This window comes from Wolffia australiana, chromosome 4, assembly GCF_029677425.1.
Source record: "Wolffia australiana isolate 7733 chromosome 4, ASM2967742v1".
Taxonomy (NCBI): Eukaryota; Viridiplantae; Streptophyta; class Magnoliopsida; order Alismatales; family Araceae; genus Wolffia; species Wolffia australiana.
In genome coordinates, this window is record NC_135838.1 from 11345729 (window position 1) to 11368634 (window position 22906).

The 22906-nt window shown below is 38.6% G+C and overlaps 1 pseudogene; it reads right to left on the reverse strand.

Annotated features, from left to right (window-relative positions):
* Positions 1 to 11386: 11386 nt before the first annotated feature.
* LOC144702822 (small nucleolar RNA R71) lies at positions 11387 to 11497 on the reverse strand (annotated as a pseudogene).
* Between the last annotated feature and the right edge of the window lie 11409 nt (positions 11498 to 22906).

The following is a 22906-nucleotide window of genomic DNA, read 5'->3' on the forward strand; positions in this document are numbered from 1 at the left end:
CTCAGTGAATGGTGGCACAGTGGGCGTCCTCAATTCACTCAACTCTCTACCATTTTGAGTCATAGTGCTTCAATCCTTTGATTTTCCTGTCCCCTACGCACCCACTAGATACCCTAGCCATTTGGAGATCCACTCACATATTATCCAAAATCAAAGTTTGTTTTATTTTTGCATGATCATGATCCGCTATATAAAGCCAAGCTTCCCTACACATGTAATTCGAATTCATGGATGAAGGTCTCCTAAAGGTGGGGTTTCAATTATACATGGAATCAAAATGACACAAAAACATAGGTTTGGACTCCTAAGCACATGAAATGTTCTCGCCCCCACTAAATTATGCAATGTCCTCAATGCATGGAATGAATCATAAATATAATTCAGAAGTTCAGAATTTCATACCTGATTAGGCGCGATCTTTGAAAAACTTACTAATTATGAGATGACATCTCGTTATTTCTGCAAATTCTACTTCTTCTTCTTTCTATTCTTGGAAAAGCTAAAAACTGAAAATAAAATAAAAATTGAAAGCAAACGAATTAGGTTAATTCCCCTTATTTGCGAAATGAAAATGCAAGAAAGAGAAAAGTTCTAGAATCCAAATCCTAGGTTGGTGCTTCCTATTAGGTTGGTGCGATCGGGTTTAACAATATTGTTGCTGTGGGTTGCGATAAATCTTCTGCTTCCACATACGGCTTTAATCGCATGCCATTAATTGTGAACTCCTTCCCTGTCTTAGGATCAAAAATTAAAAGTGCTCCATTATCATATATGTCAGTAACTATAAATGGTCCACCCCATCTTGATTTTAGCTTCCATGGAAAAAGTTTAAACCTTGAATTATTAAGCCATACCTTTTGATGTTTCCAAAAATGCTTACATTTATTGTTATTGTCATGAAAATCTTTCATTCTGGCTTTATAAATTCCTGAATTTGATAAGCTTCATTCCTTAGCTCGTGGAGTTCGTGCATCTGCAATAAACACTGTTTTCCTGCTGCATCTTGATAGAGATTAAGTTTTTTAATAGCCCAATAAGCTCTATGTTCTATTTCCACCGGAAGATGACATGCTTTACTAAAAACAACCCTATAAGGAGACATCCCTACGGGTATTTTGTAAGCCGTTCTATATGCCCAAAGCGCATCATTGCCCAAACTTTCCCATCAGGTAAGATAATATTTCTAATAATCTTCTTAATCTCTCTATTTGAATTCTCAACTTGGCCATTGGCTTGTGGATCATATGGGCCAATGATTCTATGTTGAACCCCACATTTATTTAGCATCGTCCTGAATTGAGAATTATTGGAATGACTTCCACAATCGCTAACAATTGCTCTTGGACAACCAAACCTGCAAAATATATGTTGTTGAATAAATTTAAGGACTACTTTATGATCATTTGACCTAGTGGGGATTGCTTCAACTTGTCTGGAAATATAATCTACTCCCATTAAGATATACTAATGTCCATCAGAATTTGGGAATAGTCCTGATGTAGGACGACTAGGAAATGGACAACTAGAGAGACAGAGAAATGATAAGGACAGAGGGTAGGCAATGGATGGACTGGGTAGGGAGGGATAAAATAGACCGCAAAATCCACACGGTAGAATTCCGAGTTTAAAATCGATGAAATACTGGTGGTGCAGCTCCGATCCTCGTCGAGGGCAGGAGTACTATCCTCACCAACCGCGACGATGCCGAAGCACCAAAATCAATATATGAATTTGCGCCTAAAGGGGGAACTCACGAACGAGAGAGAATTTGAGGGAATCCAAACCAAATCAAATCTGACGGCGCTTGAGACTTCTCGAGGAAAACTGGACGGAGAATACTTCGACACTAGAGAGTTCCGGCGTACCTCAGCACCGTAGTGCGTGAAGAGCGTGCGGGGAATTCTGATCCTGACTAGGCTGGACGATTCCAGGCGTTGAGAGGTCCACTAGACGAGAAAGTCTGGGCATTCCGGGCGTTGAACGGCTCTGCCAGAGAGAGTGAGACAGATGAGTAGACGCGGATATGACAGTCGTGCGCAGGCACCGGAGCAGATGGCGATCTTGGGAGGCCCCCAGGGCAATAGCCTTGGGCGGCTAAGGATCGGCCGTCTCAGGCGGCCTGGGGTGGTTGCCTTGGGCGGCCTGGGGCTGCGGCCTTGGGCACCCTGGGTGGGCTGCCCTAGGCGGCCTAGGACGGCGGCCTTGGGCTGCATTGGGCGGCAGCTTGGGCAGCTTGGGGCAGCGGCCTTGGGCTACCTCGGGCGGCCGCGTGGGGTGGCCTAGAGCGGTGACCTTGGGCTGCCTTGGGCGGCAGCCTAGGGTGGCGTGGGGTGGCGGCCTTGGGCGACATGGGGCAGCGGCCTTGGGCTGCCTTGGGTGGCAGCCTAGGGCGGCTTTGCGCGATGGCCTTGGGCTGCCTTGGGCGGCAGCCTGGGGTGGTCTGGGGCGGCGGCCTTGGGCGGTAGCCTGGGGCAGCCTGGGCAACAGCCTTGGGCTGTCCTGGGCGGCAGTCTGGGCGGCCTAGTCGACGGCCTTGGGCTGCCCTAGGGTGGTTGCCTGGGGCGGCCTAGGCGACAACCTTGGGTGGTCTTGGGCGGCAGCCAAGATCGGCCTGGGCGGCGGCCTAGGGCTGCCAAGGGCGAGGGACAAGAAGGGGAGAGAAAGAGAGAGAAGAGGGAAGGGGAGGAATGGAGATGAGGACAACCACTGGCGACGCGAGGCATTGGCGATGGCGGCCGCGGCGGCGGAGGTGGCGGAGGTAGGGTTGAAGAAGGGATAGGGAGGCTTGGGCAGTCCTCCAAGAAGAATTAAACATAAACTCGATTCTTGAATTATGATTGCCTAACTGTTTGTTGAAACAATGGCCTACACATATAGGCCTTGGAGGAAAGAGAAAATACAACTTAAAGAGGAGGAATTAAAGACAAGAAATTAAAGACGCAAGATGTGCTTCATGTCACGCCAAGGGGCAGTTGTGGATCTGCCGTTGGCGACATGCCATGATGCGTGAAGGAGTGTGCGTGCGTGTAGACCTGCATAATGGAGATGGTTGCGGCGTATCCATGGTGGAGGCATTGACGTCAGTTGACTGTGGCGGTGTGTCCGTAGTGGAGACGTTGACTTCGCTTGATGGTGGCGGCACGTCCAGTGTCGATGCGTTGGCGTCCACGCCACCAAGTCCCCTGGGGTGCAAAGAACTCGACTCTGTTGAGTAAGCGTCAAGAGACTCCAGCGGGAACACCAAGTTTGATCGTAGGCGAGCGAGGTCATCTTCCGTGATCCACGTGTTGTCCGTCGGTGATTTGCCCTGCCAACGAACAGGAAAATTCTGCATCGTCCCACCTTTGGTGAAGGTGATTACCTCGTCCAGTATAGCCTTGATGTTCTCTTGCCTGTCAGAAGGTAGTAAAGGAGGAGTGGACATGTCAAAGTCACTCACCGAGAAGTCCGAGGGTAGAGGAGGGCCGTTAGATGAAAGAGGTGGAGCTTTGAATCCGACTAAATCCGAGATATTGAAAGTGGTGCTTATCCCCCACGTGGAGGGTATGTCAACAGGATAGGCATTTTCCCCTACTCGTTTGAGGATTGGAAACGACCCGGCACTACGAGCATGAAGCTTAGTAGCCCGCTTGGAAGAGAATCTCTCCGGCCTAACCTTCACCATCACCATGTCACCTTCTTTGAATTCGCGAAAGTGGTAGTGTAAATCTGCGGTCTGTTTGTATTAGGTGTTGTTATTAATGATGCGTGTATGAATTTCCTCATGTAGAAGTCTAATATGACTTGCAAACTCATGACCATCATTTGAGACTCTAGTATGCGATAACATGGGTATAAGGTCAGTGGGTGTACGAGGTGAATGACCATGCACTATCTCAAATGGACTCATGCCGGTAGTACGGTGGACTGACGCGTTGTAGGCAAACGCGGCACGCGGAATGACAGAATCCCAAGATTTAAGGTTGTCTCCCACCAGCGATCGTAATAGGCTGCCGAGGCTCCTATTAACGACCTCGCCCGGTCCATCAGTTTGGGGGTGAAAAGCCGTGGAAAAGTTTAGCTTCGTCCCCAAAAGATGCTAAAGGGTCTTCCAAAAGTAGCTAGTGAATCGGACATCTCTGTCCGATACTATGCTTTTTGGAAGTCCATGGAGACGGACAACTTCATTGAAATATAGTTGAGCGACATGAGAGGCATCAGAAGGTTTAAAGCAATGAATGAAATGGGCCATTTTCGAAAAACGATCCCCAACCACCATGATGGAGTCATAGCGTTTGTTCATCCTTGGAAGTCCTAACACAAAGTCATGCTCACATCCTACCAAGGTTTCTGAGGGACCGGTAGAGGGGTATATAGGTCGGTGTTCTGTTTGACCTGCTTGGCGAGAGCACATACACGACATTGGGAAACTATATTAGCTATGTCTCACTTGAGGGATGGCCAAAAGAACCTATGCTCGACCATAGCTATTGTTTTATCTCTCCCAAAATGACCACTAAGGCCTCCGGCATGCGTCTCCCACACAAGAAAGGACTGGGGTATGCATAGGCAACGATCATAAAATAAAATTCCATTTTCTAAGATATAATCTTGATTTTCATGATTCGGGTACTTGCCTAAAGTCTGTAGAATGGGAGCAAAATCGGGGCAATCAGGATATAGGTCCTTCATCTGATCAAATCCAATAACCTCGACTTTCATAACATTCAATAAGTGGACTCGTCTACTCAAGGCATCGGGGACCCTATTTTTGACACCTCTCTTATGTTTGAGCACGAAAGTATAAAATTGGATGTACTCGACCCATCTAACATGTCTAGGGTTAAGTTTCTGTTGGGAATGAAGATATTTTAGATCTTCATGATCAGAGTAGAGAACAAACTCCTTAGACAATAAATAATGACGCCAATGACTCAAGGATTGGATAATGGCATAGAATTCCTTATCATAGGTAGAGTACTTTATTTTGGCATCGTTTAATTTCTCACTAAAGAATGCGATGGGATGATTCTCCTGACTCAATACTCCACCAATCCTTAATCCCGACGCATCACAAGCAACGTCGAATACTTTATCAAAATCTGGAAGTCGGAGGATGGGGGCTCGAGTCATTCTCATTTTAATTTCGTCAAAGGATTTCTGCGCTGCGGTAGTCGACTCAAAATGAGTTCCTTTGAGGCATTCGGTTATTGGTGCCATGATGGTACTAAAGTTGGAAATGAATCATGAAAGGTTGCTAATCTGTGGAAGCTACAAACATCATGGGCATTTTTGGGGGTTGGCCATTGGATTATTGCGGTAATTTTGGCCGGGTCAACGGATACACTTTGGTCAGATAAGATAAAACCTAGGAATGAGACATGACTAACAAGAAAGGAACATTTTTTTGGATGAGCATATAATTGCTCGGTTTTTTTTTTATTGGCAAGAAACACGGTGCCGGGTACGGCCAACCCCAGGGGTTGTGCCCGCACAACGATCCATCCGTGCCCTGGACGCCACCCAGGGGATTTTTATTTTTAAAGTGAAGTGTCTGTCAATGTTTATAGGCGTGGAGCGAGTATAAATATCCCAATTACAGTCGGATCCCACTCGCCCACGCCCATATTTGAGGAAAAGAAAAGATACATAAGTGATACCTCGCACTCGATCGGGGAAGTGTGCGCATCGTCGTACCACCAGAGCCGCCCCGTGATGACGATGTAGTGCGGAAGGTGTCCTCTCCTTTGTCAAGTGGGATGGAGGAAGTTCGTGGTGAAGGCTCTAGTCGAGGCAGGCGTTGTCCACGCCTCTAGCTCTAGAATTCCACGCAATCCTCCAATCCCGCGGGCCTGGCATCACGAGGATACGCCGTGTGCGGAGGGTGGGCATGCCAAGATGATCGAGGCGATAGCAGCCTCTAGCTGTGGGAGGGAGCGCCTGCCAAGAATGAAAGAGAGAGGAGGGGGTTCGTGCATGTACCGCGTGGTTGGGAAGGGCATTTGCTGTCTGGTTGCCCTCTCGCATCTGGTGACAAAAGCAGGCTATGCGAGAACGGCACCGCATGATGTCTTGCCACGCACGGTGGAGTCGCCACTGGGAGCATGTACCTAGACGAAGCATATCAACTAATATCTGTGAGTCCGATTCCACGACGATATTGTGAACGTTTCGTTCCTCACAGAGGAGTAGACCATCACGAATCGCCATAGCCTCGGCTACTGTATTAGTTTGTATGCCATAAAAAGTAGAAAAGGCAAAGAGTATACTCCCCGTATGGAGTACCAAAAGGGTCCATCCACAGCAGCCAGTCAACCAATTGTCTGAAACATGATATCGGTGGTGGTATAGGGAAGAGATCGAAGCAATAAAAAATAAATCAATCCAGTGATGTATCAAGTTTCTAAGATTGCAAGTTCTTATAGACTGTGTACCTCCATGGGGCGTGCTCGTGGAACCTCTTTTGATTCTCGGCTCTCCTATTAAAAAACAGTCAACAAAATGAGATATAGAGAGGGTATCCATCCTCTAGGTACAAAACCCATAAAATATGAACTACAGATATGCCAACAATGTATTTACTTATTGAAAACACATATTTAACATGTGGTGGACTTTGACATAGAGTTTACCTTGATTATGTTGACCTTGTCATGCTTCTACACATATTATGTTGACCTTGACCTGTTTGACCTTAACCTGGATGATCTGAATTAGCCTTAATTTGACCTTAATTATGTTGACTTGGTTGACTGTGACTTCTCGACCTGGAACCCGTTGACCTTAACGTTATTGACATGGACCATGTGAACCTTAGTGTGGTTGACCTTGAAATGTTGGCTAGAAGATGAATATATCCTGGTTGAGTATGAGTTTCCTTAACTATTCAGAAGCAATGTGGAATAAAATGAATTCAATAGCCACGATGACTAAAAAAAGATTAATGTGGAAACTAAATGAATGATGTAAGCAAACCTCGTTTTGCACTCTGTACTGAGTATGAAGATATAAGTGCTTTTAAAGTATTATTCACTTACAATGATACGCTATAAAGACAAGAATTAAATTGTGGAAGGAAAGAAAGTACCTGGTTTGAAAATAATACAAGAAGAATGCACATGAAATAAAGGCTGGTTATATGTATGATTTAAGTAGGGGAAAAATCTTTTCTATCAAACAAAAATACACTGATAGAGATGTGTATGAGATGAGAAAAAAAAACATTGCTGTCAACTATTGAGATTTTAAACCAGGGTAGAGAACTTATGTAATGTAAAGATAGAGGATAAGCCTTCTTGAACTTAAGTTTCCTTATAAAGATAGTAGCTATAGCGTCACACGGAAACTTTCTGGGATCAGTTGAAAACTAAAATGTATCACGGATATAGAGACACAAAAGAATTAAAGTACAGTTACTTGTGGTATTCTTCTGTTTTGACATGTATTTGTTAAATTACAATATAAATAATTCTACATCACAATAAAAATGTCATTGAAATTCAACATTAAATACTTAAAATGAATTGTTAAATTTTCTCATAATTAGATCACTTGTGAGATTCAGAACATTAAATACATTTGTATCGTATCATACTCGGAAAAAAATAGGTATGACCTTTATCAAAAAATAAATTAAACTTTATAGGAATTGACATAATAAGTCAGTTTAACAATACCACATCAAAGTAAATCGATTCAATAGTATCCCCTGATTATTTGTGATATTGTTGTATCCAGGTCATGGTTTATATTTTATGCACTTACAACTAAAAACTTCTCATAGATTGAAAGTCTCCTGGTTTTCTGTTTGGGGCCTTGGGCATTAAACTTGCCTCCATTGACTTTCAAATCATTGCAGAAGCATATAATTATAAAAGGTTCCAATTTTTTATGCTTCAAGAACTTGCATTGTTTCTCTAAGGCTCTCACGAGAAACCATCAAGAGGAGTTTCTTTGCATAAGGAGTATAAAAACAAGACTCATAACATTTAAATTTAAGAATAGTATTATCATGATCAATGTGCATTAACTTCCATGAAATTCATTATATATTTTCATCCTGCTGAGTCGTATGATCATTTTAATTAGAAACTTTGTTTGAATGCTTCTAAACTTAGATTAAATACTCAATTCTAAAGTTCTCTATATTTATAAGTGAACCTAGCGTCTTGTTTGTATTGAAAAAATCCTGATCCTAGCATCGTACATAGATACATAGATTGGAGGAGTCGCTTGAACAGCAAAGACAGAATAATTGAGGCTTAGAAACTTTTGTTCACACTTTCTTATTCTTTTCCATTCAGTTGCCCGTTAATTTTATCACTGTCTTTTCAAACAGCTTAGTTTTCCCTTTGCTAACTATATAAGTGCCTAAATAATATTGATCACTGAGCCCTGTGCTTATCCTCAAGGTTCCAGTTATGAATTCCATCCCTTACTTATCATCCATTGTTTTTTCAATACTCTCCTAGATCTTCATTTCCCTTTGTTATGAATCCAGAATATGGCCCTTTTTATCCCTTTAGCCTCTCTAAATTTATAGTATCTCTCACTAAATAATCAATCAAAATATCATACCTGTCACCCTGAAACCTTAACTCAACTATTGGTCATTATTCAATAGAAAGTCCCATTGCGTAATCTAAAGACCCAGGCAAAAACCTGTTATTTAGACTCCATTGAATGATCAGCATGGTGTCAATTTGAAATTGGTTGTCATCTAAAAATGGAATGATGCATCTAAGAAAATCTCACGAAACCATTAATGGGAAATCTCTAATGGCCTTTGAAAGTTTCAACTTCTCTTTTATTTTATAATTTGTTATAAAACACTGTTTTGAAGTTTCCAAGTTCAGGTTCTTTGTCTAAGTTCATGAGAATGTAAGGATAACCAGCTTAGACAATAATTGAAGTAAGTTTACTCAAAAAAGCTTTCAAAAGCACATGGCCAATGAGTTTGATCTTCATTTAACTAGGACTAGAATCTGATTTTGCAATTTGTTTTTTATTTTTAATTGATGTACAAAACTAATTATGGATAGAACTATTATGGAGTATTTGATATTCTAAACGACACTTCAAGGGTAAGGCGACTACGACAGTTACACTGTTCATGAAGGTAAAGGATGCAACATCATTAACCTTGTTTTATAACAAGAAGACATCAACATGATCATTATAGGTCCAAAATCATTTATGGCAATGTGGCAATTGAGAATGGAGTCTAAGGTCAAGATGACAAGGTTGTTGTCTATTTTCAATAATGAGCCGATGAATGAAAGCATCAATGATCTAATCAAAGTTAGAGTATATTAATATCTCCATGATCATATGTCAAGGCAACAATATAGACATGGACCATCTCTTTTGATCTGTTCATCCTTGTAATTCTCCTCTTAAATATCATTATGTGAATAAACATAAACATTATAATGTCCCGCGAGAGATACTAGACATCTCAACTAACAGATAGAGTTATATCTCTCACTGTGATTATACCGCTGCTCATTACCCACACACTAGAATGACTTCGCTTGTGAAATTCACATAATATATATGAAAATAGTTACAGTGAAATAGGATTGTGTATTTGGTCAGTAGGCACTGAAGATGCATGACTGGTGACACATCTAAGCTAACATTCATGAGAGACATGTGATAAATGTTATTATGTCAATATATGTTTGTTTTGACTAACCCCACTTGATTCTATGAGTCAAGTGGATTAGATCTCATCTTTGTTTAATAAGTACAGATATTTAGTTGGAGATAAAGTTTTGGATCAGGAGGGGCGCCTGGACCAAGTCAAATCAAAGCTATGGATCAGGAGGAGGTGCCTGGAACAAGTCAAATCAATCCTATTAATCAGGAGGAGGCACCTGGACCAAGTAAAATCAAGCCTATTAATCAGGAGGAGGCGCCTGGACCAAGTCAAATCAAGCCTATTAATCAGGAGGAGGCACCTGGACCAAGTAAAATCAAGCCTATTAACCAGGAGGGGCGTCCAGACCAAGGCCGTTATGCATGCAGATTATCCAAGTCAACTGGATATCACAAATCAAGCTGGACCATTCAAATGATCCAAGCAGTTTTTAGAGAAGAAAACCCTATAAATACTCTCCAAAACAATGTGTAAGATTGTCTAGAATTTTTATGGAAAGAGTGGAGTGTTGCTTGTTCTGAAAGTTCTGTAGACCCTCTATTGTTGATGAACAATTGAGTGGAGTGAAGAAGCAACGCTGAGAAGACTCTAAGGAGGAGGATCGTTTACCAGCCGATCAAGGGTGTGACACAAGGTAAATGTGATTTTTTAGAGTTTAGTAAATTGCTTAATCATTCCTTTTTAAGACAGATTCAATTGGGTTGGAAAGTTCAGGATTGTAACTTTCCAACATATCCAATTAAATCTGTTCAAAAAATTCTTATTTCAAAGTTATTGCTCATCTCATAGAGATCTGGATTTTGACTAAGTCCAGATTTGTATGAGATTTTAATTTTAATTTTGAATTAATAAATCTTAAATAAATAAAAAGTTGATTTCAGAAATAGTGTAATATTTACTCTTATTTAAAAACTTGAAATCTCGAAATCATTTTAAAACAATTATTGATCGAATGGAAATATAAATTTAACTGAAATATCTGCTCCTTGTGGTTCGACCCTTACTTACCCTAGGTTAGTGAGGTAATTTTATTTGTTGAATAATCTCGAATCCTCACACATTGATAAGATTATCAAGTCCTGAAACTATTATTTAAAATATCAAAATTTGAGATTATCAACTAGCGCCGTTGCCGGGGAGCACGGTTAATCAGTGAAAATTATTTCTGTTCAGTTATTTCTGTTTATTTTATAAGCTGAAGGATTAATAATCCTTCAGCTCATTATATTTCTAACATTTTGGGTTGAGATTTATGATAGTAACAAGGTCTAAAGCTTGTGGAAGATTAGAAGGAGTGACTCAACCAAAAGACTCATCTCCAAATTAATCAATTACAGAACAGGATCAAGAGAAGCACAACATGGCGGAAGAAGGATTTCCTCATCAAGACTGAAGGAGAACAATGCTTGATAGATCAACACCATCAGGAAGCATAAGGCAAACGGATATAAATATTTATGTTGGAGAAGGAGTTATGTTCAGGTATGATAATGCTTTAATAAATTCCTTACCTGAATTCAATGGATATGCTTCACAAAATCCTTTAGAATTTTTAGATGATTTTCATATTAGATGTTCTTCTCAAAATGTACCAGGTCTATCTACTGAAGCTTTAAAAATGAAATATTTTCCATTAACTTTAAAAGACAAAGCTTTTGCTTGGTATCGAAATTTAGGAATTACATTTAGCTCGTGGGAAGAAATGCAAAATAAGTTTTTACAAAAAATTTATCCTATTTCCAAAACAAACTTTTACAGAAGAGAAATTTATAATTTTTAGTATCATGAGAATGAGGCATTTAGTGAAGCATGGGAAAGATCTAATGATTTAATTAGAAAGTGTCCTCATCATGGTATTGAAAGCTGTCAATTAGCTCAAATCTTTTATGAATCATTGTCAGATTTTATGAAGAATAAAGTAAATCTAGTTACTGGAGGAGCATTTTACACAGCCTATGAAGATGAAGTTTTTGACATGCTAGAGAAAGTAGCAGAAACTGACTTGCAGGAGATAGGAGCAAACCACAATGGAAGAAATTCACAGCCAAAGAGAGGAGGAGCTTTGCAAGTCAACATCAAGGAATCTGAATTACATGCAGGAATCAAGGAGACCAACCGGAAACTAGAAGAGCTAAGCTCAACTTTGAAAAATGCTTTTCTAAATAATAATTCTTCTCTTGTTAAAGCTAAAATTTGCTCTCTTTGTTTCAGCAAAGACCATGAAGATGGAGCTTGTCAGGCCATAGAAGAAGAAGTCAATGCATTCAATCAACAACAAACTTCTTGGGCTGGACAGAAGAGAAACAACTTTAATACAGAAAGCTTCAACCAAGGAAATAAACAGCAATTTCAGCCAAGACCCCAGTTTCAGAATCGACCTCAACAACCATATCAGGTCCAATCACAACCCCTTCAAGATTTTTCTTCACTAACTCCTGTGATTTCAGATATGATAGAAAAATAGAATCAAAAGCTTAGAACAGAGATGGAAATGCGGATGCAAATGATGATGGATTTCCAGACCAAGCAAATGTTGGAATCCCAAGAGCAAACCAGAAGATTGCTAGAGAGTTTCAGAATGGGATCACTCGACCTTAAGGGACCAAGCAAATGTAAGGGAGTTGACTATAACTCCCAAGCAAATGTAAGGGAGTTGACTATAACTCCCAAGAAGGTCGATTTCCAACTCAACCTTGCATAAATCCTTGTAATTTGTTTCATGTTAAAGATTCTTTTAATAAAGCACAGAATCATGAGGATCTTGAAATTTTGCCAAATTCATGATTAAGAAATGGAAAAGAACTTCCAGATCCTCATGTGTCTCTCAAAAATTCTAGATATGAAAATGAATATGAGGATGAAGATAAGGAGCTTTCTCACAAGAAAGAACCTATACCTTCAACTCATGTTCAAGACATTCCTTATCCCTCTGCTTTAAACAGAAAGAAACCAGTTACTGAATCCATCTTAACTTTCCAAAAAGACAATTCTAATTTTCTTTTTGCTTCCATCTTAACTTTCCAACTTCCATCAATTGTGCTATCTAGCATCTGTAGAAAAAGTTCAACACGATATCCACCAATATGTGATTGGACAATTGTGCTATCACTTTTAGGAAGAAGTTTTACTAAAAAAATTTACCAATCCTTGTCTCTTTTTTCTATTACTGATATTTTTGATTTTATGGATTTTTAATTTTATTTTTTATTTATTTATTTTGTATAATATTTTATCTTTTTGTTTCAAAAGCGGTTAAAAAATGGAAGGTTTATTATAATAATGGAAGTGTGGATATACTAAGTTCTCTCAATAAAATACATCCATTAATATTGAGAAAAATAGTAAATAGAGTTAGAAGATGGGGACAGAGAGAAAAAAATGAGATAAGGATTAAATGATATCATGAAATAATGATATGAGTGAGGGGGGAAGTATAAACTTGGGAGTAAAGCTTTTCACAAGTAGTTAGGAGTTTTGGTTCCTAACGCCTTTCATATGTAATATGTAAAAATCGGTGAAATGGTGTATGATAGGTTAGGAAGTGGTGTGCAGTGAATACATCTATAGGTTTCAAATAAAGGATTCAGGTAGCTCAGTTAAACATTATCACGTGCTTAAGACTTGAAGGGATGACCACCTTTCTCCCAGTGAGATTCTATTTAATGGACATCCCCAGCAAAACGTAGCTTTGTCCAATAAAGGTGGTATAGCAGGATTTTTCACTCAGTATTAAATGTTGGGAGGTACTACTTCAGCACATTGATATTTAAATTTTTTGCTTACCCTTTCAGATGTCCTAGACAGTTGGAAGATGAACATGTGATTGTACACCCATGACTCATACCATTGAGAGGTGTGCCTCATACCATATGTGCGGAGTATACACGTGCTTTATGGACTTTAGGTAAATTAACTCTCAAAGGTAGCGTATGCTTAAGTTCACAAAGGAGTTTCTGAAGAAACATTTATCAAACTATTTTACCCCCAAGTTCATTTGAACTAAAGGCTTAACAAATTTGAATATATAATGATATATTTGACCCCTATGTTAAGACCTCTGTTAATCTCCTATGGCATGAAAAATATAAAAATAGTGTATATTAATTGACATTTTTGATTCCATATGATCATTTATCTGTTTCCAATAAATAATTTTTTTCTTGAATCCTTATTTTCTTCAGTTTGTACCCATCACCCTCTAGTAACTGCTTATTTAAAAGAAAGGCCGTATAGCGAAAATAGCAAAGTCATAGTGCTTATTTAATACCCATTAATGTAATTAAACCACTAAATATATGTATTTTAATGTTAAGACCTTGAACAATTATAGGACAACTTTAGACTAAATGATAAGAATTAAAACCAACACTCACTAAACTATTAACCAAAACAGTCATTATGATCTCAGTATGCATGAGGTTTTCAACAGGGATGGGGATAAATTTATATATCAGTCAGTTTTTCATGACTCATTCGGGCATCAACCACCAGTAAAATGTTTTGTGAACCATAAAATTCCCATAATAATGTGTAATATACATCAATTTAAATATCCCTAAAAGCAAATCCTCAAGTTAGAGTATAATCTAATATCACATTTTTGCAATCAATATTGAAGTATGATGTGCACAATATTGTGACTACTTCCGATGATACACAAGCTAATGGGTAGGTGGATGTAGGAAATAGAAAACTCAAGAAACATTTTCAAAATGCGGGAAGGATTAATTGTAAGTATTGACCTAGTAATCTAGATGAGGTATTATGAGCATATTGAAAAGCTTGTAAGACTCCTCTTAGTCTGTCCCCTTCGAGATTAATTTAGGTAAAAGTTTTTCATATCCATGAGGAGTCAGAACATAATGCTCTATGGGCTATAAAGAAGTGTAATATCTCAGAAGATGATGCAAGTAAACATAGATAGCTCTAGGTAATTGAATTGAATGATTTGAAAAGGAAACATATAATGACTTACATATGTATTAAGCCAGAATAAAGACCTTCCATTACAAGAGTTTGAGATATAGGTCATGTAGGGAGGGACAAATTGATGTGCAACGACGACGGCCGGGATCGATCGGCGCGTTTCACGTCACAGGGTTATGATGCGAATGTATGGGATGTAAGCCGAATGATGAGAAAATACGAATGAGCAGATAAGGACTTGACGGATAACGACGTCGGCCGTACCGATCAAAGAGAGACGAGTGAACCTAAGATCAAACTCCCAATGACCCGCTGGACCTACTAGACGTCTACTAAGTGAGGGGCATCTAACAGCCCTGGAGCGTTCGGCGTCCAAGTCGGATGACAGTCCGTCTACCACAAGAATCCCTATGCTCGACAAGGTGGCTAGTCCTATCCGATGATGTTCGAGAATATCACGGTAGCGGACGCGATAGGGGAAGACGAGACTGTCGAAGATAATAATACTGGAGTTTATAGAGGGGAGACGAGACTGACCTTTGTATCGCTTAGTCCAAGGCGTCCAAGTCGTCGAGCGGATGCTTAGTGTCGGGTAGTGCGGACGAGTGTCGTTGGCGAGACAAAACCGGGTGCGGACGGTGCGGTCGTAACTACCAGCAGAGAGCTGAGTCCACGGGTGGCGTGCAACAAAGTCAGCGCAGAGGCGCACAAGGCGCTTGGCTGGCGCGCGGCGTAGTCGTGTGGGCGGGCAAGACAACGAACCAAGTATCGTGGGAATAGTCGTGGGGTGGGGCAGAAAACCAAGTAATCGGTTATGGCGTAGAGGTGGGAATCAAGAAATCAAGAAAGATGAGGCGAAGGGGAGAACGAAGGGGAATCAAGGAGATATGGTGAGATCAAGAAATCAAGAAATCATGAAATCAAGAATTCAAGAAATCAAGAACTCAAGAAATCAAGGGGAAAGAAAGTGGGCGATCAAGAAAGACAAGAGGATGCAGTTGGGGATCAAGAAAGCGATGGGGAAAGGAGGGTGGCGATCAAGAAAGGCAAGGCAGGCGGTTGGGAATCAAGAAAGCGATGGGAGAAAGGAGGGTAGGCGATCAAGAAAGGCAAGGCAGGCGGTTGGGAATCAAGAAACAATGGGGAAAGGGGGTGGCGATCAAGAAAGGCAAGACGAGGCGGTTGGGAATCAAGAAACGATGGGGAAAGGAGGGTGGGCGATCAAGAAAGGCAAGACGAGGCGGTTGGGAATCAAGAAACGATGGGGAAAGGGGGGTGGGCGATCAAGAAATGGTGGAAGGGTGGAAAAAGGTACCAAGAAATGGCTTTCTTGAACTGTAACAACCAAGAACCCTCCAAGAAAGAGGAGTTCTTGACGGATCTGGGGTGTGCTCCCTCGACGGAGCAGATTTCCCCGGTTGATGGCGTGTCGGCGACGCTTCTTGAATCTCCCAAGACCCCCGGAGTAATCTCGACGAAGGCCTCTTTCGATTCTTGATGGCGGCGGCTTCTTGAAACTCTTTCCTGCCGGTGATCTCGACGGCGCGCTTTAACACATCTCCTCGGAGTGATCTCGACGGGGAGACGTGGGCTCTACCCACGGAGTGATCTCAACGTGGGGTGGGGCTAGCCAAACCCCTACACTACTCTCTCGATAGGGAGTCGAATTGTGAATAAACTTTTCAACAATGACTCCAAGGTGTTCCTTGGGCATGCCATCCCCTTATATAGTGAGGATGGGTGCCAAGTGAACGTGGGAGAGGACAAACCGTCGCGAGACGTGGTTCGGCCTCCCTTACAAATTCAAAATACAAACATAAAAAGTAAAAATGACGAGGACGGGGCCCAACAACATTGGCCCAGTCCACGAATCCAAAAATACAAACACACATGAAAATGAGCATAAGTAAAAAGATAAAAGTTCTTACGCGGGGTACTTAAACCCGGGTGGCGGCGGCGCGAGCTGCTCGGCGTGGCTGACGACATCCCGTCGCGTCATCCTCGAGATGGTTCTTCGTCATCGTGGCGTCGTCCTCGAGATGGTCCTCCATCACAAATGTTTGGTTTTCTTTAACTCTCATTTTAAATTATATTCTCACAAATTGAAGTCAAGATGGATGGGGCTCGTATTATATTACAGGTTTATACATATAATGATCGTTTGGGGCTCGAAATCTTATGGTCCAGAAGGCCGATCGAGCTGAAATTTGGAGGGTACTGTTTTATTTCTCATCTCAATCCATTTGTATGGTTGGATTTTAAATTTAGAAGTGATTTTTCTAGAAAAACTTATTTAAGCGCTCTTCCTCCTAGAGAGACAGAATGAAAGGGAGTGAGGTTTTGAAGGTCCATCAAAGTTGTTTGTGGTGTTTTGAGTGCTTGAAGAAGCTCCACATAGAAGGAATTAGAGTGATCTACGTCAGCAAAATGCCTTGATCTTCGCATCATGTATATATCAAATGTTAGCCCCTTGCCTTACATTGATCCATCTTCAACACATTCACTAAGGACCAACGTAAGCCTCTTTGGGGACCATGTTAAATGGAAATATGATTTGTGGACTAAAGTCCATAATTTAAATGTGAAAGCTAATTTCCAATCAGAGTATAAAGGCATAAGCTAATTAAGGCTTGATTTCAGGTTTAAATTAAACACTTTTAGATGATCCATGAAATTCATAAATGATACTAATTATCAGTTTAGATAGCCCATTCATGGAGGATGAATAGTAAAATGATTTCTGGGTTTTTTAAAATTCAAAAGGTTTAAGTAGTATGAATAGTTGTTAACTAGTTTAAGTGAATTAGTGTATGAATGCTTCCATCTCAGATGAGGTATATCAAATCTTGCTTATGTGTCTAACTGTTTCATTAAATTGAATTCTAAGTCAGGTAGGGGTACACAAGTCTTCATGGGGTCGACGCTGAAACCCCCCTATTTGGGTAACCTTAATCCCTTCTGTTTTTTATTGTTACCTCTATTCATAACCTTCATACCTACTTCATGCCCTACCTTACAGCACGTTGCCCATTATAGCTATCCAGCCATGAACCCGTCTTATCACTATTCAGTATTACAAAAGATATGCTTTATTTCTAAGTCTAGCTATTTCTATTTTTTGAAAACCAATGATAGTTTCTCATGTTTTACTCATTTTTTCATGATTTTATCTTCATCTTCTCAACATCATTTTTTCATCTTATCTTATTGATGTTCAATAGTGCCCTAAGAACAGAAGGTACAGATGACTAGGGCACTTTAAATATCAAGATTGGTTTTATAGTCCTGCATACTAAATTCAGTTATGCTTGTTAAATAAAGATTTTTAAGGCATTTGGTTATGAGTAGTTTTTGAAACTGTTAAAAAAATAAATTTAAAAAACAAGATAACAAATGTAGAAAAATGAAAAACGAAAAATAAATGTATGGGCTTTTCTCTAATTTGTGTTCTTTTATGAATTCCCAATATTTCCCTTTTCATTTAGTGCATCAAAGGGCTGCATATGCTTTTATTAACCTGGATAATTTTCTCAAGGATTGTGGTTCGTTCCATTTTATTATTCCCCCTTGCAGCTATTGGCAGTTAGATATGTATATAGTATGTACAGTTGCGCACCATGATTCATACCCACTATTAGACCCTTTTTCTGCAATACAACCTTTATTCTCTTTCTTCACCCTAAGAGTATAGAGGAACCACACTATTCACATTGTTTCAAACATCTTCTTCTGTGCTTACATAGGATTAGATAAAAGCATAACTCCTATTCTCGCCTCAAAGGAAAGATATTGGAGAAGTCTAACTGTAGGTACGACAGAGAGAGACCAATTTTGAAATGAGAGTTTAGAGGTTACATTTTTTTCTAGCATAGACCTTTAGATAAATATATATATCTGCTCATCTTTATTGAACCCTTACCTCTCTAACACAAGTTTCACTTACATATCGTTCAAGATCAGGTATCTAAATTATCACAAAAGGCTTTCCTCATGGATTGTGATTGATATTTTTAAATAACTTACTCACATTACTCTCACAATCAAGGATACCTGAAAAATTGAAGGAGAACTAAAAGATATGGCTAAAAGATTATAAATGGTTTACGTTTAAAATAGTTTAATAACATAAAAATGTAGTGGTAATTATGTCTGATTATAGCACATTCCTTTTTATTTTATGTATAGAAATTTATAATATATTAGTTATAATTCAAAAAGAAAATCCATAATTTATTTAATTTATTGATATACAATAATAACCCCTCTTAATTAGCTTAAATAAAGTGGATTATTTTTACTCTTGTATTTCAGTTTTATTGATAAAAAGTATACAGGTAGAAACTGGATGCAAATGAGTCAGAATGAGACATTACAGCTATGACTTCGACCGTATATGAGGCCAAATATTTAATCAGTAAAAAGGGTCCCTCTTACGCCTACTTTTATTTCATGTGAAAAGAAGGCATGATTTGTAGAACTAACTAATTTGAATTTAGAAGCCAGTATCCTACTGGTGGATAAATGAAAATGAAAATCAATGCTGAATTTCGGGTTACTTGGAAATAGGTTTGTGGGTTGAGAAGATTACGGCTTCTTAACATAACCTGTCTTCACCATTGCTAGTATTCAATGATTTTTTCAATTATCCACTTTATTGTAGCACAATAAGGAGGAGAAAATGTGAAGAATTGAAAAGTATAGAGAAAACTTTTTGTGATATTAATTAGGGTCAATATGATGGTTCAAAAGTATGGGATAGGTTCAGACTATTGTAACAAACCAGTCCACGCTAAAAAACTAATTATGTAATAAAGGTTACAAAACCATTTACTCACTGCTCCCCACAGCCCAAATTGTTTTATCCCTTTGCAATTGAGGGCTAATAAGGCACATTTAGTGATATGACATTATTTACATATTTGTGCGCATTAAATCCATTATAGGTGTAACTAAATCTCCCTAAAGTAGTTATATTGTTTATAAAGTAGTTTTAAAGTAGTATGGTGTTTTCAAACTTTTCCATTTTTTGGTATTTGGGTGGATTATTTTACGTTTTAGACTATAAAACACTTCTTTGAGTCCACAAATATTCAATTATTAGAACTTTAAATGCATATTATTTTTTTACAATTTTTACTACAATTTCCTACAGGGTTTTGTTGTGTTTAAGTACCACAATGAAGGACAACCAATCAGTGACATCTACACTAATGGGTGCCCCAGTCATTGCAAAAAAAATGTTTCAACATCAGACATTTGAATAATCATTAAGAATGACTAGTTGTTATGTTTGCCTGGCCTTATCGAAATGTGGCAGGCAGTGACCCCTTGATTGAGGAGGAAAAGGCCAACTCCTAGCTAATTATTTGGTTGGTAACAATGTTTTTCTGTCTTTGGTCCATGCATATGGCTTCATCTGATAACACACAAATTATTGTAAAAATATCCTGCATCTGTGTGTCTATGTTTCTCTGTTTTCCTGCTTTAAACTAATTAAAATTCCATTCATTTTCAATTTCCGATTACTCCAGATTTTTGGAAATTTTCAGTTTTTTGTTTCACTTTAGATTCATGAAAAAATTAATTATACAAGAGAAATACTACAAATTTCGAATTACTAGTCACATTTCCTAATTTCAAAAAATATTTGCACACGGTCTCAAATTTTCCCACATGTTATTCACAGAGAAATTCCCTTCTTGATGTGAAATGTAGCATGAGTTGGGAACAATTGGAGGAGGGAGAAACTGTAGAAATCGAATAACTATGATTCACAAAATTTGAAACCTTAGTATCTGAAGATCCGGCCGTCATATTGATCTGAAATGTTTGTGGTATTTTCATCTTCTCCTGATATTTTGTCCACTAGATGGATTTGTAAAACAATGTCGTGAAGGGGGTAAAACCTCTTTAAACGTTTTCCAGCCATAGTTGACTAGGAATGACACACCACGCTTTGAAAGTCAAATTTTTATGCAGTTCTTGAATTAAGCTGGTGTGTTTCTTCTTCCCATCTTGATATTATACTTTTTAGTTCCCAAAACGGAGAGCACGGGCGAGATAGTTTTTTAGTCATGTTCTAGGAATAGTTATTAAGAGGAGAGCATCCTCTTAGTTCAATAGTGCAATATAAAATAATTAAAAAATTACATCGGTCAATTACCATTGCAAAGGTATCAGTTAGATTGAATCGATTATTATCTAGACTATATTCAGAGTGTTTATTCAGTTTCCCTTTTAGATCTCGGAAACTTTGGAAGTCAAATACCCAAGGAAAATCTAAATCAAAAAGGGAAATGATTTATTTCCCTCCATTTTGTCATTTAGGTATTGAACCTTTTGGTGGGATATAGCCCTAAACACCATGATTGTTCTCATCATTCCTTTAGGTGATCTGAATCTTTAGGAGTTGCTTGAAATCACTTGATCCCCATCTATCTTTCTGCATCCTCTCTTTGTTTAGTGGGCTTCCCATTTCCTTGTGAAGTTTTTATTTCCTAGAACCATTAAATAGATTCACATTGTAAGAACGGTTGCCTCCACGTGGATCAACCGTTTCTCATTCTATGCTCTTGCTATTTTGAAAAAAGGAATTTTCTAAACTTTATTGCATAAGCTTAAATCCAATGACACGATAAAACTTGCATTTATTCACATCACTTTAAGTCTCATTAGTATCCATAAAATGGACCCCTCATTTTCTGTAAAAAATATCTTCAACTTACTTAATCTTTTAGGATACTGAATGAATAGGAGCTTCTGAAGATCCATCAAGGCTTGCCCAAGACACGAAAGTGTTTTCGCCCTATCTTATGATAAGAAAGTATGATATGATCTCTTAATTTATATTTATTTATCACCGTCACTTCAATTAAGTTAGATGCACACCTATCTTTTTCCTTCGTCCCAGATCGGTATCATCACTACACCATATCATGCCACTTTCATCCCCAATCTTCGTATCATATACAGTAATGCCTAAACTATAACTCACCTATTTAAACATCTCCTCCCAATATCCATATTATGATTCATTGTTTCCTCTTCACATCTTGATCTATATTACTCATTATTAATTTCACATGGTCCACTTGTATCCTCCTACTTGTTACCTTTTAACAATAATCATCTTATTCCTATTGAATATTTAATATCATACTTCATGTATTTATTCTGGCTCATATATTTTTAATCCCCACTTGGAGAGAACAAACTGCTAATATTGATGCTCAATGGAGATCACGCATACTCATTGCTTGCCAGTGAAATATATTTGTGCACTGACCACTTTGACAAACATTTACTGTTTTAAACTCAAAAGTACGTAAGATAATTTAATATTTATTTCAAATTCAGTTTATATTCATAAAATTAAAAAAAAATCATATAGAAGTTAAGAATCTGATAAATTTTATTAATACAATTATCTTATGCTGTTTATTTTAATATTATTAGGTAGTTTTATTTTGTTTTCGTTAATTAAAATCATGTAAAATAATAAAAATAAAAAATATTATAAAGTTGAAAAAATCAAGTTTTATTTTTTTTAAATTTAAAATTGAATTTATTAACTACCTGGTTTTTGTAGATTCGACCCTTACTGTATCCTTAGTAAGGACACTGTAGTCAATTTATTTCCATAAATTACGACTTAAAATTATCTTTTAACTGCAACGTTTACTTCCTCAACTTCACTTTTGGTTATTCAACCATAAGGAATTTGATAATGTTATTAAACTGTAATTCTACAAATATAATTCAATATTAATTTTTTTACACATTAAAGTCTATTTTTTCCAAAAATTGACTTTGTTCTAACTTGTATGGATCTCAAAATATACTAAAAAGTGAAGATGATGAAAATTATAAAAAATGAATTAATAAATTTTTGACATCAGATTTTTTTAGTGAAAATAGTAAACAGAATGGGAAGTTATCCCATTTGATTTTTGTCCGTGCCGCCTGTCACCGTTATAGAAAGCCGCGTGAAAGAAAGCTTGATTATCCCATTCGATTTTCGTTGTTTTCCTAGTTGTGTCTCGTGTTTTCTTCGTGTTCGTCCCATTTTCTTAGCGCGACAATGCATCCCGTGTTCGTGTTTTCATCATCAAAGTGAAGGGACCGTTAGTCTTTTGGATCCCCTTCATTGGCCCTTGTCTTGTCCTTTCTCTTCTTGTTTTATTTAGTTTTATTTTATCCCCTTTTACATTGTAATGAGGAGGCCCATTATGTGGGGCCCCCCTTAATGGACCCTTTTCTTCCCCCCTTTGACCCAAGTTGGGGGCCCATTGACCTCTCCCCTTTTATAAGGGAAGAGAGGGCATCGTAGACAATAAAGAC